We start from the raw sequence: 17,063 nt of genomic DNA on the forward strand, positions 1-17,063 counted from the left end.
GTGAAACACATGCTGCCTCATCAGCACCCAAGGCATCCTTTGCAGGGCATGAAATCCCAGGATTACTTGGCAGGAGGGTGCTGGGTGTGTGTGGTTGGGGAAAGGCTTGAGCTGATAATGAGAAACAAAAAAAGCTCATTTCCAAACTTTCTCTCACCAAAAATCAGGCCGTAATAAGCACTTGTCAGCAGAAGAGGAAAAAGTGTTTCAACATCAGTTTTCAGGAGAGTGAGAAGAGAGCAGAGCAGCAGCAGATGTATCATCTCTTTGTTTCTCGCAGACTCTCTGCCCCATAGTTAGGAATTTTACCAATTCTCCTTTCCAGAATGAAATTTCCCCCACCAGGGGCTGTTCTCCCAAGCTTTAATGTATATTCATTGCTGAAAGAAAAGAATGTATCGACTACCAAATTTGCTGCTGACTTCTGGCAGGGCTCAACTAGGTTCTCGTGGCCTGAAAACATGCTGAATTAATTTGGGCTGAGCAAATATAGACAGTAAAACATAACATAAGAGCTTATTCTCTATTATTTTACATAATTGAAAACTCTCTGCCCCTTGAAGACACCTCCCTTCCCCCAGGGAGGTTTTTCAAACAGCCCAAAGCATGGGAACTGTCCAGGTCAAACACAGGCTCTTTAATCCCATCAGAAATACATAAACACAGACTTGCCCATCTCATAATCCAGCCTCCTCCACCCAGTGGCATGAGATGAACAGCTTTTATCAGTACCAGACTCATTATCTTTTCTCCAGAGGATACTGGAGAAGCACCAGTCCAGCCAGTGTCTCCTGAAATGAAAAGACTGTGAAAAGAGAGGATGGACCTGCTTGGGCTGAGAGCAGGAGTAAGAGCAGAAAAATATGAGATAGAAAAGTATAAACCAAAGGAAGAAGTTGCCAAAACCATGAGGAGTCTTTTCTGCTGCACCAGGCAGCTCTGATGGGCTCATCTGTCTGGAACCACTACACTGAGCACAGGGTGTATTGTCACAGAAGGAAAGAGCAAACTGCAATTAAAATGATTTACAGAAAGGGTTAACCAGCATCACTCTGCCTGAGCAGCACATTCCTCTGGCAGTAATCTCTTCTATTTTTAAGAGATTAAAAACTAAGAGCAGCAGCATCTGGCCTCTAATTTTCAGAAATAACAAATCAAATGCCCCAAAATTGGTAATTTGGTAGATTAAATTATCAAAGCCTATTCTTTTGGTGTCCACATCTGATAGTGCTTTGATCTTGTTTATATCTTAGAAATTGTTTCATGGACTAACTTTGTTGATTATCTTCAAACTGGGACAGGTTTTATTCCATCAGCAACTGCCTTCTGAGCAGCAGCCCGCCCTTTAAAGTGCAAATTAAGAACCAGGGAAGAGAAGAAAGGATGGAGCTGTTTTAAGGAGCTGCTGGATGTCAACAGAGGTCAATGCTTTGGTTTAATTTCTTAACTACGTATGTACAAATGACCTGACACAATCCAAAACTGAAAGCTGTGACCAAGAGAGGAGGAACAGCCAACTCCAGAGTCTCAGCATCCTGAGCAGTGGATGATGGCTCTGGCCACACCAGCCCCAGCCACTCGGGACAGTTCTGTGCAAGAGATGGTGGAGGCCACAGGAGATTCCCTCCTGGAAAGCCTACACCAGAGGGATCTCCCAGCGAGCTAAAGGAGGAGGCAGCCCACTCTTCTGCTAAAAAGCATAATACCACATGTAACTGGGGAAACACTAAGCAGAACAGAGCTTATAAAAGTGCATTCAATGAGCTGGCCACAGCCCAAACACAGAGAAATGCAGATGATTCCATTTCCAACTCTTCTGGGTGCAGAAGAGGCTGAGGGAGGCAGCTCTGAGCCAGTGACTGCTGCAGCTGGTGCTGTGTCCTTGGGAGCTGCTGCTGCACAGACTGGCTGTGCCTCATCCTGCAGGGGATGCTGACCCAGGGCTCTCCTCAGGGCTCTCTCCAGCTGCACAAGGCTGAAGTTCCAAGCCCTGGAGCCCAGCCCTGCTGCACCGCAGTGACCGCGGGGCTGCTGCTGCTGCCCAGCTCAGGGCAGGGCTGGGAGGTGCCGGAGCTCAGCCGCCTCCCAGAGAGAGAAATGCTCTAAATTAATGTGCTCTGTGACGAGCTGCCAGTGTTAGTGTGGCTTTTGAACTAGCCCCAATGCCACAGAGAGATTAAATCTTTATTTTAACAAGAATATTATGGTTTCCTAGGCAATCCAATGCATACAAACAATGGAGCTAACAAAACACTGGATAAAGGCATATCACTTCTATTCCCACATACTGCAAAATATTACTTGCCCTGGGGGAACTCACTGGGGAGGATGAGAACACTTCAAGAAACTTAACCCTGAAGAAATGAGCTGGAAACTTCAAATCTGACCAGTGTGAACATGTTAGAAACTGTACAGCTGACATACAATCTCCAGCAATAAGGAGTAAGATGCTTTACCCTTGAGCTAAGTTTTGCCTGAATCATGTGAAAACTTTTTATAGGCAAGAAAAGAGAAAATTTACATATGCACACCTCTATCTTAAGAAACAAGATTTTGCCTCTGAGGGCCTGCTATATGATCTTTAAAGAAGCTCAACAATAATTCTATTGTTAGTCTTCGTGTTTTGGTGCTTCCACGCAGCAATAGCTAGAGTCAACTTCAAATTATTAATCAAATAAACATGCACAGAGATCCCAGGGGCATGATGCCAAAAGCCAGCAGGCAGTTCAGTAAAGGAGTGTGAATTCATCCAGAGTTAAAATTCAAATGTGGGCTACTCTTTCATAAAACCCAGACAGTTCCTCCGTCCCAGACTTTGCATGAACTGATTGAGTTAAAAATACATGACTTTTATGCCTCTGTGCTTGACACTCCACGTCCTCTACTCAGTCTGCAGCAAGTGTTCCTGGGGAGGACACACAAACCAACACCACAGCCCAATAAAGCAACCCTTTTTTCTGCTCAATGGAGTTTCCTCCTCTGCAACAGGAACAGCAAAACATGGTTTGTGTCATTCAACAAGCTGCTTCTGCAGAAATACTCAAGAATACTCTCAGTTTTGTTATTAATCACCCCTCATCTGTGGAAAACTTTGGTCCCCCAAAAAACTTAAGAAACACAGAATCAGCTGAATCACACGTTGAGATGCTCTCTCCCATCTGATAAAAAATGGCAGAGACACTGCACAAACAAAACCAAGCAGCTCCTCTTCCATAGAAGTGAAATCTGACAGACCCATAGAGAAAATGCTCCAACTCAGTCGGACTTGTGGGATTCAGCTCTGCCTTAGCAGCTCCAGCTGTGCACCTCCTGCTCCTCCTGAAGACCAGCGATAGCCAGGGCACAGTTTCACCCAACTCATGCTGTACTCCAAAGCTCCACAGGGCAGGAAAATGAGCAAATGGCTTCTTTCAGGGTTTGATGGGGTCTGCTCAATGCACTCATTCCTCTGAGTGCTGTCATCTGGTACAGGAGCTAACCACAAACTGCTGATAAAGAATTTGCATTGCCTTGGTACAGCTCTTCACTTTAATAGCTCCACTCCCTTTTGTTAATAAACCTCAGGAGACATCTTCTGCATTCCCTAACTCACCTAATCCATGGGGCACTGCTCAGAACAATGCCTGTGTTTCTCCCAAAGTTGTTGGCAGTAATAAATTGCATTTCCACAGATGAAATCAACAGAACAATTTCAAAGAACACCAGTTCATGGTAAATCAAACCCCACAGGGTCCAGGAGCTGCTGGAAAGGAGAAGCACCATCTCCCTGATAAACAGACTTGCCTCCATGTATCTCTTTCACGTAAAAGCTGATATGTTAAAAGTTGGAGCTCCTGTGACATATTTTATAAAGATCAAGTAGCTCTTGGATCAGGCTTGCAGCAAGTCCCCTCTGCTGCATGGATAGTGTGGGTTTGAGCACTCAAGGCTGCGCAGGAACTGAAACCATTAGAGATACTATACTCACCTGCAAAGCTGTTACAGGAAGGTCTCTCAGAGTGTTAATGATGTTTACCCTGCCACACCATTCCCTTAGACTCAGCCTGTCTCATGGACTAACCTGCACTCTAGAAAGTATGGCATCTCTGAGATGATCTTAGCAACAACATATGTGTTCCTACTTCACAGAATCACAAAATGTGCTGAGTTGGGACCCACAAGGATCATGGAGTTTAACTCCTGGCCCTGCACAGGACATCCCAAGAGGCACACCATGTGCCCAGGAGTATTGTCCAAACGCTTTTTGAACTCTGTCAGGTTTGGTGCTGTGCCCACTGTCCTGGGGAGCCTGCTCCAGTGCCCAACCACCCTCAGGGTGTGATACTTCCACAGCTGGAGAGACCCTGAGTGCAGAAGTGCCTGTGGGATGTGCAGGCTGTCCAAGGCTTTTTCATGTCAGAGGCAGGTAAGTTCCATCAGCTGCATCACAAGAAGCACCGTAACTGGCATTTTGGGAATACATACCTTCCAGAAGGGTTTATGACAAATAGACTCCATTGCTCCTCTCAGAAATATGTTCCAGCAGTTCATCTTCCTGAGTGCTAAAACACACGCCTTAGTTTACATCAAACTGATTTTAGCACCCAGCTTGCCTGCTAGCAAACTGTGAGTGTAACACAAGCAGGAGCCTTGGAGAGCGGAACCTCCCAACCCAGCTCATTGAAACCAGACAGGAGCAGCTCCAGTGGCAAAATGCTTGTTCAGGAGTTTAGCAGGAAGCATGGAGTTTCTTCCTTCTCTTTTGGGTACAGAGGAATATTTCAGACACCAGAGGTGAGTCACAACTGTAACTCTGAAGCAATCCCGTGTCAAGCTCTCGGGCATCCAGGAGGAACTGGGGAAAGGCGTGTTTTGCACAGGTACTCACATCATTCCTCTCCTGCATGGATGAGCTCTGTTTAAAACATCCTACAAAACTATCAGCGATTCTGTGATTTCTGTCTGTCTTTCAATGATGTTTCAATGTCTTTCATGAACTTTTGCTGCCATGATCTTTAGGGCCAAGGACTGTCTCTTCATCCCGTATTTATACAGCACCCACTGACCGTGAACTGAAGCTTCCAAAGATGCTTATCTGTACCTCTGTCAAGGCATTTCTTCAGTCCTGTAGGTCCAGAGTTTCTCAGCAACAGAGTATCTGTTTACTCAATTATATTTATTTTCTTGCAAAGGATATTTTTTTTTTAAGATCATGTGCTTGTTGTGTTTTTTTGGCAAATGGTGCCGAGAAATTAAAAAAAAAACACCAAACCCTCAGCAAATGGTGCCAAGAAATGCAGAAATGCATTTCTTCACCCTACATCTCTTCAACATTTCTCTGCCCTCCCCAACAAGCCCTGTTCTTTCTAAGCCCTGGGAGCACTGGTGTCCATGGTCATTACAGAAGTATTCAGGGTGCCTGCCACAGCTGATGACAACTCTATAATCGTGGTGCAATTGGATATGTTGCCATGCTTAAGTCAGCTGGTTTGTGTTGGAGGTTTCAGCGTGGCATGCCTTTGAACTGATGTAATTCTCCATGTTTTGTCTGAAAAGCGTGGCTTTTTGGCAAGTCCCTCTGGAGCCCAATGAAAGAAACCTATATTTTCCAGGCCCTCCTAGGCCACAGTGATGGTTGGTGGTGGGCTGACACATGTAATTCCGAATCTCTGCTCGTCCCTGGGCAGAGCGCTTGCCCACAGAAAGAAAACCGTCAGCTGAAACCGACCCAAATTCCTGCCCGACTCTAAAAAAAGAGATTCAGCCATTCAGAAGCAACAGAGAGATCTGCCAACCCAAACTGAGTCCCTCCAAGAAATTAACTCCCATTTGTTTATTACTGAGTATTTGCCACCTCTAAGTACCGTGAATAGCTGAAACATATTCCAACCGGGGAAGCTGCCAGGGGCTGTTTTCTTGAAAAGGCCGACTTGCATATTCTGGTCTCGCTGATGCCACTCCTTCCAATCTGTGCCCTCTTCTATCAAACTAAACCCCTCAAACATTAGCAGTCTCTTCTGTCTGCAGCTGCTGATGGCATGCCCTGCCTGGCTCTGAGCCACCCTCCTTGAGGACTGGGTGTTCAGTGCTGTTGTGTCTGCAGGCCTGCAGAGAAGTGAACACTCTTGCCCTTCTCCCCTGCAAACAGGTACAGGAACACTTAATTGACTTGGATTTTAACTGGCTGTGCCCAGCACTGTGCTCTCTAGGAGCTGCAGAGGCAAGATCCTAAGTTCTGCTTATCCTCTCCAAAGGATAAAGAAGTGGTCCTGCTTCCAGAAGGTTCCAGAGCCTGGGAGATGGAGAGTACCATGGCAGTACTTGACTGTAAGAGCATGACAGTGATTTTCTGTTTAAGGGCTATACAAGATCTGTACACTCCAGAACAAGTGGCTAACTTGAATAGAAAATGGAAAATAAGGGCCACTCCCTTTTGAAACCTCAAAAATGACAGTAAATCAAAATCAGAACATCCTTGTCTCCTCTCACTGCAGGCAGGTCTGAACAAAATAACTAGCAATTAATTGCTAGTGTATCCAAAACAACAAATCAACCATTTTCATCTGTTACCTATGTGTGTTTCTGTCAAGGGAAATGTAAATTTTGAGCTGATGAGAATAACTTCTGATGACTGGGCATCAGTGCTGGAAATTATTAATTCCTTCACTTTTTAAAGGTGCCTTTCTTTATTCCATTTTAACATTCAGCTACAAAACATTGGATAAGTCATGGAAATTTCCACCTTACCGATATGGCATTAGCAACAATCAGCTCCTACATCACATAGACTTGGCTTTTTCTTACTAGGTCACTACTCCAGAAAGAGTTTCAGAAGGAAAGTAGTGAACTAACCTGTACAAAAAAAAGCTTTTTTGAGGGCTGACTTTAAGACCCAGCAAACAAAAGCAGAGATGGCAGCAGCTAAAGGCAGACAGCAAACTTCCTGTGTATCTTTATCCCTTCAGGCATTGAGTATACAACACTCAACCCTGTACTGGAGACACTCCAAAATCCTGGCACCACAAAGGCTTCCCAAGCACTCCCCTTTCGTGCTGCCTTTCACAACCCAGCAAGCACTCGACGTTAAGGAAGAGCAGCTGAAAGTGACCTTTAAATAGAAAAATGTTAATTTCAGCTATTGTTTTATGTATCTTCAATAATGTATCCCTAACCTGACCCAGGCTGCTCGGGCTCTCCAGCATACCTGGCTGTGACTGTGCATGTGTAATGTGTGCTCAGCTCCCGTGGCGCCCACAGCCGCCACCGCTCCTCCTTGACCTGCTCCCCAAGAGCACAACTTGATGCTTTTGACAGGTCTACCTCACCTGTCTATGCAAAGCAGAAACTGGAGAGCCAGGAATAAAAGGTGCTTGGTGAAGGGTAAAAAAGAGAATGACTGAGAATGTACCCAAACATCCCTTACATACAAAGCTGCGAGTGCAGTTTGGCCAAGGTGAGTCCTTTGTCAGGAGGGCAGTGGTGAAATGACAGTCCCAGCACTGGTAACATTCAGTGAGGTTTGTACACACACAGAAAGGTTTGGCCATGTCAATAACCGAGTTATATCTCCCCATGTTGTTTCTTTTTCAAACTTGATATAGATCGTGCTGTTTGGTTTACTGTGTACATGCACAAAGATACAAAGAGATAAGTAACCAAAGTATTTGGGCTTTAAGAGTCAGGAATTGGGGCTGGTTCCATACATAATGCATATGTGACATACAAAGCCATGACTAAAGCATTGTGGTAACCTTCAGAGGAGCCTCCAGGTGATGATGCATAATTGAGGGACTTGTTAAGCCTAAAGGTACTGAGAAAAACCAATTAGAGTAAAACCAAACCAAAACAAACCCCTATGATACTTAAATCTAATTTGAGACGCCTTTTGTGGGGGATTTATAAAATACCCCTTAAAGCAAGTGATTCATGAGCCATGGGCATGTGACAGGTCCAAAACAGAACCCAGCAAGCTGGTGTGGAGCCTGGCAGTGTGCTGGGAGCCTCACACGAAGCACCCATCCTGACACCCTGCCACACCCTCTGTGTGCCTTAAAAATGGTATGACTCAAAAATCAAACCACAAAAACATGTTTCATAAGAAATAATGTATGATGGCAAGTTGCCTACAGCAACATTTAGTATTTTTTCTTCTGTCAGCAGGAAATCTGGAATTTTTTCCCTTGCCAGATGAACACTGTCCACACTGAACACCAAGGGCACACAGGGCTGCCCAGCAGGGAATAACAGTTGCTTGCTTTCATTAAAATCATTAACTTTTCAGGGTATTTAATATAATTCAGCTTGTGCATCAGACTTCTCTTTGGGACTCATTCCCTGTACCCAGTTGAGAAAACGAATTCTATCTAAACACTTAAAAGAGCTTTCTGGGAGTCTAACAGATGATCAGTGAGGTCTAAACCTCAGGAATACTTCTGTGCACACAAATCTTCCCATGCCAACTCAGATCTTTGAATTTTGCAGAAATGTTCTGGGATTTGAGCTTCTACTTACACCAACATTTTCCACTCTGAACCATTTGAAACAGTTTTTTATAATTAAACCCAAGCGATGCCACAGTGGGAACCACTTGGATGATGAGCTGCTGTACAAGTCAGTCTGTCAAGATGAATCAGTTTGTTACAGACCAACTCAGTATTCATGCAGGAACCCATTTAAGTTAACAGCAGATTACAGATGCTTCCCTCAACACGACACGAACTCTCCAGATAACGTTATTTTTTACAGCAAAATCTGATTTTAATTGCAGCGCAGGAAAAAAGGTTCAAGAAAAATGTTCAACCTGCCCCGAGAAATTAACAAAGCCCATGTGTGAAGCACACGTGTACTGTGCTGAACACACTCCAACTGTATTTGCACTGACTTACATACAGACAGCAGGAGGAAATATTCACCAAATCACAGTCAACGTCCTTTATCCATGTCAAGAAAGGAAAAACGCAAGATATGGCAGAAAGTGTAACATGTGGAATGAAATGAGTTAGCTACTCAGCATTTGCTGTGGAAAGGCAGACCACATTCACAGCTCAGGGTCTCATTGAAGGCCCTTTGAAAGAAATTCAAACTCCTACTGACTTCAGTGGGATTTTGGACCACATCTACTGTCCATTAACATATGACGAGTGTGAAAATACTCAAAATATCACCTTTTCTAAACTTCATAAACAGACAAACACAGGAGATTACAAAAAGAGGATATATGCAAGAGGAACTGATGAAGGAAAAAAGGTTAAAAAAAGGCAAACAAGCAAGTCATTAATGCTCTTGAGACTGATGATGTAACACAGTGATGGAGAACACACCTCAGAGGCAGATGGAAGTCTGAGCTGTGGCTTCAGGTTTCCACACCCTCAGACACTTAAATTCCACCACCAGCTTCCTGGTTTGCACAAACACCTTATTCAAATGTTTGGGTTTAGAGAAATAGGCAGAAAAATCATTGCTTGTTGCCCATTTATCCAAGCACATCCAGTTTGCTTTCCTTATGTTGTTTATATTTGTGTTTCTACTGGCTCTTCTGAGATCTCTGTTTCTGTTTCCTGATGAAGTGTGGCAAGGCAAACTGACACAACAACCATAAGCGTGTCAGCCCGCTCCTAACTCTCAGAATTTGCCTGTGCTTCACTTGACTGGGAAGTGGGCATGGCTTCTTATATTGTTTAAATTGTTTTTCCTTCTTTTTACTGCAAGTTTTCTCTGACACCGTAAACAGTGTTTTAGGCAGGCAGGTAATTAAATGCTCATTAAAACAACTAATTAGTGCAGTACCAAAAGTAAGAGATTTTATCCAGTGCCTTAAGGGCTGGGGTCTTCGGAGAGAAAAGAGTTGATTTGAACCAGAGAACTGTCAGAGACCCAGGGCCTCTAACAGAGCCTCAAATGAAGCCTAAGCTGCAATTGATGTACCAGAATTGTAACATCTACTGTGGTCACCAGCAGATGTTATTGAACAACTTCAAAGCTAAACACTAAGTACAGAAGAAAATAAATATTCTTCTGTAGTAAGAAAGGGATTAGCACATCACAGCAAAGCCTGCAAAATAAGTACCTGACTTCTAATTGTAGCTCTGAGCATTCTAATTACTTACTTGTCCCCACTAGGCAGAGGTCCCCTGTGCTGGGAGCGCTGGGCAGGTCTGTGCTCACGGAGGTGCCACACGTGAGGCTGCACAAGCTGGTGAAAAAGCTGGTGACAAGTGCCCTGCTCAGTGTCCCAGCACGAGAGCAGCGCTGCCGACACAGCCCCTCCGGCTCGCGCCACGGGCAGGCACAGGGGGCAGCCGCACGAGCTCTCCATGCTTCCAAATTGAAAAAGAATGCAGAGCTCTGCCCTCTGTTTAGAAGATGAGACTTACTTTGTGAAACAGTTTTCAACATCATTTGCAAATAAATGCTTTTATAAAACTGCAGGGACCGCGTTTATGATCCGATATAAAAATCAACAGATGCCTGTTAAGTTATTACAATGAAGAACTTGTTCGACGGGATTACATCCATTATTGTAAGTGATTTACATCCTATAAATCACTTCTTTGGGGATCTACTTATTTTTCCTTTGGCTGGCAGTGCTACTCATTCTGTTCCTGCTATTTTGGAGATGAATGTTTGGAACATCTCACATATGTAGAATGAATAAATATTACAAGACATGCTGAGAAAAGCTGTCCTGTTTGTCAAGTGCCTTTGGCTAAAGGAAATTCTGAACTTCTTGTACCATCTGTGTCTGTACCCACATAGACTCACCACACTGAACCCTCTTCGTGCAATTCCAGCCTCAGAGCCAGGTCTCCCAGCTGGGTGCAGCTCGGCAGATCTCCGTGGAGCTTAGCTGATTCCAGGCAAGTGAGAATCTTGCCTTACCCCAGGAATGATTTCTAGAACTTTATTCAGATGATGCAACACTGGAAGATGAATCACAGTGACCTGCAAAGAATCTACTACTACGTCAATGGAGGAGACAAGACACACTAAAAATGTGGCAGCCTGGGACAGAGGGAAGATGGGTTTCATGTGTCCTGAACCTCCTGCTTGCAGTGCCAGAGAGGGGAAATCCAGGCTAGGCTGGGCTTGAACTCATAGGAAAGCACTGCAGGCAGAAACCACAGACGTGTTTGTTATGCAATCAAGCTAAATCAAAAGGGAAAGGTACCTATAAAGTCTGGAAAAGCAAAATTTGATGTGGTGCAGAACATGAAATCAAAATCAAAGGGAAAACAATGCCAGCAAAAGAGACCTGGAAATGGAGAGTAATTCCATCACAGTCCTAAAGGCTCCAGGTGCCCCTCTGTAATTAAAGCACGTCTCCAGCTGAAGCCATGTTCAATCTACAGAATGTGGTGAGGAGACACAAATGAATAAAAAGTACTTCATGCATGGAAGGTTGCAGGACTGGTCCTAATGCCAGAGCTCTTCCCTGAGCAGCTCCCAGATAAAACCGGAGCTCAGCAGCTCCGTGTGCTCCAGCCTCCCAATCAGGAATGCAAGAGAAAAGCCTGCTGACTTTGAAGATTGGCTGATCACTGCAAGCTTTGTCTTGCCCTCATCCCTTTCTCTGTGCCTTGGATTTCAGTACAAACTTCACGTACCCAGATGCAAAGGCAGAATTTTGAGTGGAATCTCTCGTGCGTCTGAGAGCCTCTGAGGAATGGAGGTCCTGTTCCCAGAAGGTGCTGGGAATGATAACAGCGTGTTAGCCAGCTTGGGTACACAGAGCATGATAGAAATGTATCAGAGTTCTCTGGTAGAAAGGTTATTATCAGCCTTTGAAATGCAAGCCTTTAGCAGGGAAGATCAGATGGGTAAAAACTGATAGCAAAATCTGAGCAAGTTTCACCTTGAAATTGGCCCTTTGGGAACTGTAAGGATGAAATGGGATCAGTTTGAAGGGGAACAGCACTACCTTGGCAAACTGACCATGACCACATGGCTTTGGATGAGCAAGGGAGGCTTGCTGGACTCTGTGTGCCATGCTTGGGTCCCTGATGGAAAGCTAAAACAACAGAAAACTAGACAAAATAAAGTTCTAGATAAAATACTCATCTACTGCCTAGACAGACTGAATCCTATTGACTTCCCCACATCAGAAATCATACTATGGAAAACATGAGCAGCATCTGGGGAAGTTCTCTAGAACTTTAGGTTCCTTTTTTTTTTTTCTTCCTATTTTTTTCTTTTTTTCTGAAAGCAGCAGGAATATAGAATAACCCAGGGGAGCCAGCAAAAATACCTTTGCCTCCAAAAATACCAGCCTGCCAGCTGGGGTTGGGCAAACAGACATGCTGTCTGAGGGGCCAGGTGTGTGACCAGCCTGGCCATCCAGAGGGGTGTCCGAGCATCCAGTGGCAGCAAGGGCAGCCCAGCAGCACAGGGGAGCCCAACCTCGTGTGTCTGCAGCCCAACAGCTGCGCTGTGGTGCCTCCTGCATGTCCCTCCATCCCCCTCCTCGTCCCAGAGGGGTTTGGCAACTGCTGCCTTGCCTCCATCTGGAGAAGCAGCTGGACACGACATGCCAAAGGAAAAAATTCCAATGGGGCAAAAATAAAAATCTCTTGACAAGCCAATTTTTATGCTAGGAAATGTTACCAACCTGAGTCCCATGGGAGCTCACTAACTAGTAATTTAATCATTGAAATCCAAAGGTGCAGCATTTCCCCCTGAAGAAAGACAGAGCTGGTGACTGGCAGCCGTGTAGGAAAAGGAATGTCTGTGCGGTTTTTCCTCCCTTCCCCTCCCAACTGAAACAGAGCTCCTTTGCTCTGTAAGCACTTCTTTGGCCCCTCAAACCGCCTTTCCTACCAGCTGTTCTCTCCATTTTAGCCACACACACCCCATGTGTGGTGGGGACCCACCTGGCTGTGCCTGTCCAGGGCAAAGCACCTGGAGCCCAGCCTGGCTTTGTGCCCAGCAGCCACTGCAGCCCCAGGGAATGGTGTAGGGGACCCCAAGCCCAGGGGAGCCCAGGCCTGGCTGGCTGTGAGCCTGGGCAGTGCACCCCACCCTGCTTTTTCAGCCAGAGGGAAGGCCTGCCCCATTCTGTGCCACCTCCCACAAACGGTAGTAATTTGTCCTGAGTGATAATATCTGAAAACACCCCCTCAAAATGGAAAGGAACAGACAGTCAGCAAAAATAACCAGGCCCTCAGACACAGGGTTGACAAGACCCCTTCTTTTTTCAGGAGGCTACACTGCCCTCTGCTTAAAACCTTGAGTCACCTCACTGAAGTCAGGACTCCTCTGGGTAGGTTATTCAAGCTTTTAAATATACAGCTTTACTTTACTCCCTAAGAAAATGAACAAACACAGCAGCCCTGTATTTCTCCTGGAAACGTGCACTGTTAGCTTTAGTAAAAAGATATTTTTATTTTCAGAAAGAAGCTCCAGGGAACAGTGCTTCAAACCAAAAATGATGTTATTTCTCAAACAGCCAAGAGTAGTTGCCTTCATTGTGGCTGGTCTTAAAACTGGGATTTCCCCCCAAATGACCCAGTATCTTTAGAGAGGGATGGACAGAAGTGCCAAGAAAAGCCCTCTTAGGCATGGAAGTGAAGAAGGAACACTTGGCAAAATACATGTAGCCCAGGAGGTGTGCAGGCTCCCACGCTGCCCCCATGGGACCTTCTCATGTGCCCCCTGTGTCCTGCTGCCAGGTACCTCCCTGTCCCCAGCCCTGTCCTGGGGAGCTGTGAGAGACCCCTGTGCCACTGACACAGCTCAGGGGTGCACCTGGCTCCCAGTGCAGCTCGGCTTTAGTCACTGCAGAGCATGTGGCCAGGGCAAACCAACCAACCACATGTTCTGTGCAATAAGAGCTTTCCTCTGCTCCTCTTTTCAGCTCCACACGATCCCTGAGCAAGAAAACTGGTTTTAAGCTGGAAGTCATTGTAGAGGTGTGATGTTTAAATTTTAAAATACATTTTAAAAATACAACTTGAAGCAGAGGCTTAAGCTGTTCAACCATTGCACTCCTCTGCAGAGGGAGAACAACTAAGTAAAACTCCTGTAAGCTCTTGCCATGGTGGACTGGTCCTCCCAGATGCAGGCTGCATGCTGGGCAGCATTTCCCTGTCTCTCTGACCCATCTGTGCTCTTATCCCCACAGAATCAGCTTTTAATGAAAACAAGGCTAGGGACGCACTCAGACTTGTCAGAACTCTCTCAGTATTTTACCTGTGGAGAAGCTGCTCAGTGAGCACATTCAGTGATCTCTGTAGCATTTGGAACTACACTTCTCATCTCTGATGCTCAGCTCTCTGTCTTCATACAGTGTGCTTGGTTTTAGACAAATCCTTCCCTCCCCCAAGCCTACCACTGCCTCCCTCAACAATCAAGTGCAGAGGAATCACATACAGTCATCAGGTGGTGCCACCTCAACCGTGCAGCCTCAAACAGGGTGCAGTGTGAATGGGGAACCCACCTGGGCCACTGCAGGAATACCCTTCTCCTTTCCAGTTTGAAAACTGCCTCTTCAATGTAATTCTCCTTCCACCAAAGTGAGACTCACCAGAACACACTGCAAGCTCTTGCAAATTGCTGTTTTCTGGACATGCTGCTTTTATTTGTACAAACACCCCTGCTCCATCTGCTCAGCTTTGGGCACATTATTAATGCTGTGGCAACCTGAAAAGCCCCTGCTCGCTGCACAGAGAGCAATGTGACTTCAATGACAAAGGTTTGGAAAGGATCTGGTGCCAGAAGGAGAAATGAGGAGCTTGACATTGGCTATGCTGTGAGCTGATGAGTAGCCCTGGGGGTGAGGAGATGCCAAGGGCTCACCAAACGCTGAAAGGAAATGGGAGGCTTCCCAGAGCATAGGAGGCTTGGCAAAAGCAGTTGTTAGTACTGGGGGTGGTTTGCAAACTCAAGTCTTGAAAGTGCAAATGACAGTAGAGCTACAAATAGAAAAGGGTACAGGGACACATGTCTTGATGAACTTGGGATTCTGGAGCTACAGTTAAGTGTGAAGCATGTTTCCCATACCAGAAGCTTATAATCCAATGGTTCCTAACATGCCCATAAAAATTTAGGAGAAGAGAGAGAGTGAGGATCTCAGCTAGTGGAGGTAAGCATGCACGAGCCTGTTTTGGGCTCATCCAACTGCCTGGCAAGGCCCAGCTGGCTGAAGACCATGCCAACATCAGTGGCCACAATGGGAATGGGCCCAGCTTTCCCCAGATCCTCTGTGAGACCAGCCATTGAGGATGGGCCCATGGGAGTGTGCACAGAGAGACACTGAACCTCTCTCCCCACTGAGAAATGGTATCTCTGTGGAAGGAGACCTCAAAGGGCTTCTTCCACTCCATCTCCCCAGCTCTCTGTGCTATCCCAGCAGCACAAGTAACATGACTGTCTGCTCTGGGCAGCAGCACGAAGGCAGAAGGCACAGACACAGCTTTTGCCAAGGGCAGCACAGGTTAATTCCCCTCTCTGAACATCCTTTCAACAGCATGGGCTCTTCAGAGGCCATGGCAGGGACAAACAGAATGCCTGAGGTGCTTCTGGTTGACCAAGCCTCCCTGCCTTGCTTTATTTCTGCTTCATCATTCAACCCTCTCTGCTTTTGGGAAGTTGGAGCAAAATCAAAGCAGCTGGTATTCAGCTGGACAGGGCTAAAAATATGCCTTCTCCCCATATGTGTGGAGCAGGAATTTCTGTAGCTGTATGTAGCTGCTTAGATCAGAGGGCCAATACTCAGCTTAGATTTGCTGATGTCCAGTACCTTTGGCCAACCTAAGCCAGCTAAAGAATTGGTAGAAAACATGTCAGAAAACATGCTGAAAAACAGCAAAGGTTCAATAACATCATATAAAATCAGAAGCAAACACACAAAAAACATAAATCTAATAAAAATATTATCTGTTGGTTGGCTTTCCCTTTCATGTGCATTAAAAGTAAACCAAATTCCTCCAGATGACTCTTGCATGAATTTTGAAGAGGCTTGCAATCAAGGACAATTGATTAAAAAGCCTGAATGCAGAATGTGCCCAAACACTTCTACAATCTAGCAAGATATGGGTTGGATAGGAACTAATCTCCCTTACTACACCAGCCTGATGATAAGATCAAAACCTTCCTTCCTGTCAAAGTTCAAGCCTCTATATGGTGATGCTATTAAAAAACCCCATCAAATTCCAGTATCAGAACAGGCACATCTGAACCAAATTACAGTCTCTCATAACTGCAAGAGATAAGGACAGGAATAAAGCATTTAGAAAACAGTCAATTTTAAAGTTTTATGTATTTTTTTCTGCTCTCAGTTTTATAGTTAAATACTCACGTTTGACCTTTTTTTAATTTATTACTTTTCCTCCTGGATTTGAGATTGTGACACTGCAAGTAAGCCCATAAAAACGGGTAATATGCATTTTCTGAAGCAATAGATAAGGAAAGAGCTCAAAGTCCAAGTGACTGGACAGAAAATAAACTCAGGAATACAAAACTCCAGCCTGGTTGCTGTATCCAAGTGTTTGAACACAGATAGAAGGGGATTACTGACAGCTGCCTCTGTCAGACATCACCTCAGAGAAATCAGGTAAAGCAGAATTATATCATGGGTTTGGGTTGAAAGGATGGGAGGGGAAAACAGAGTGACAAGCACTTAGAAAGCTTAGGAGAGGAGAAGAGATAAAGATGAGTAGGCCAGAAAGAAAACAAAATAGAGGGCAAGGAAAGCAGAAGTGCTGACAGCACTAATATAGAAGCAGATGACAGGGAAGACAAGGAAGACAGTTCGTGGTGAAAAGTAGGATTTATGTATCACAATTCTGGCATCATTCCTGAACATTTCTGAGGGCAAAACCTCCAAAAAGAACTGAATTTAATGTAATGTATACTCAAAAAAAGCTTGTGCCCCTCTAGCTGCCTCAGCTGCTGACTCCAAGGTTTCCTCTTCCCCAGCTCAGCTCTCCTGCTCATTTAGTTTGTGTGACCCCAGCTGGGCTCTCATCACACATTAACAGGCCTGCTCATTACCACACAGGTGATGAACACACAGAATGTCTTCAGCCAGTGCAGGAGCCCTCATCTACTTGGAGAGAACAGTTCATTTTTTATGGGAGTCATTTAGAGCT

At 45.2% G+C, this 17,063-nt stretch overlaps 1 protein-coding gene across 1 annotated transcript in view; it reads right to left on the reverse strand.

Moving 5' to 3' along the window:
- Positions 1–17,063, reverse strand: part of GPC1 (glypican 1) — a 198,868-nt gene that overhangs the window by 47,916 nt on the left and 133,889 nt on the right. The window lies entirely within an intron of this gene.

This window comes from Pseudopodoces humilis, chromosome 11 (assembly GCF_049639895.1).
Source record: "Pseudopodoces humilis isolate 2021_Gansu_Grassland_sample_001 chromosome 11, ASM4963989v1, whole genome shotgun sequence".
Taxonomy (NCBI): domain Eukaryota; kingdom Metazoa; phylum Chordata; class Aves; order Passeriformes; family Paridae; genus Pseudopodoces; species Pseudopodoces humilis.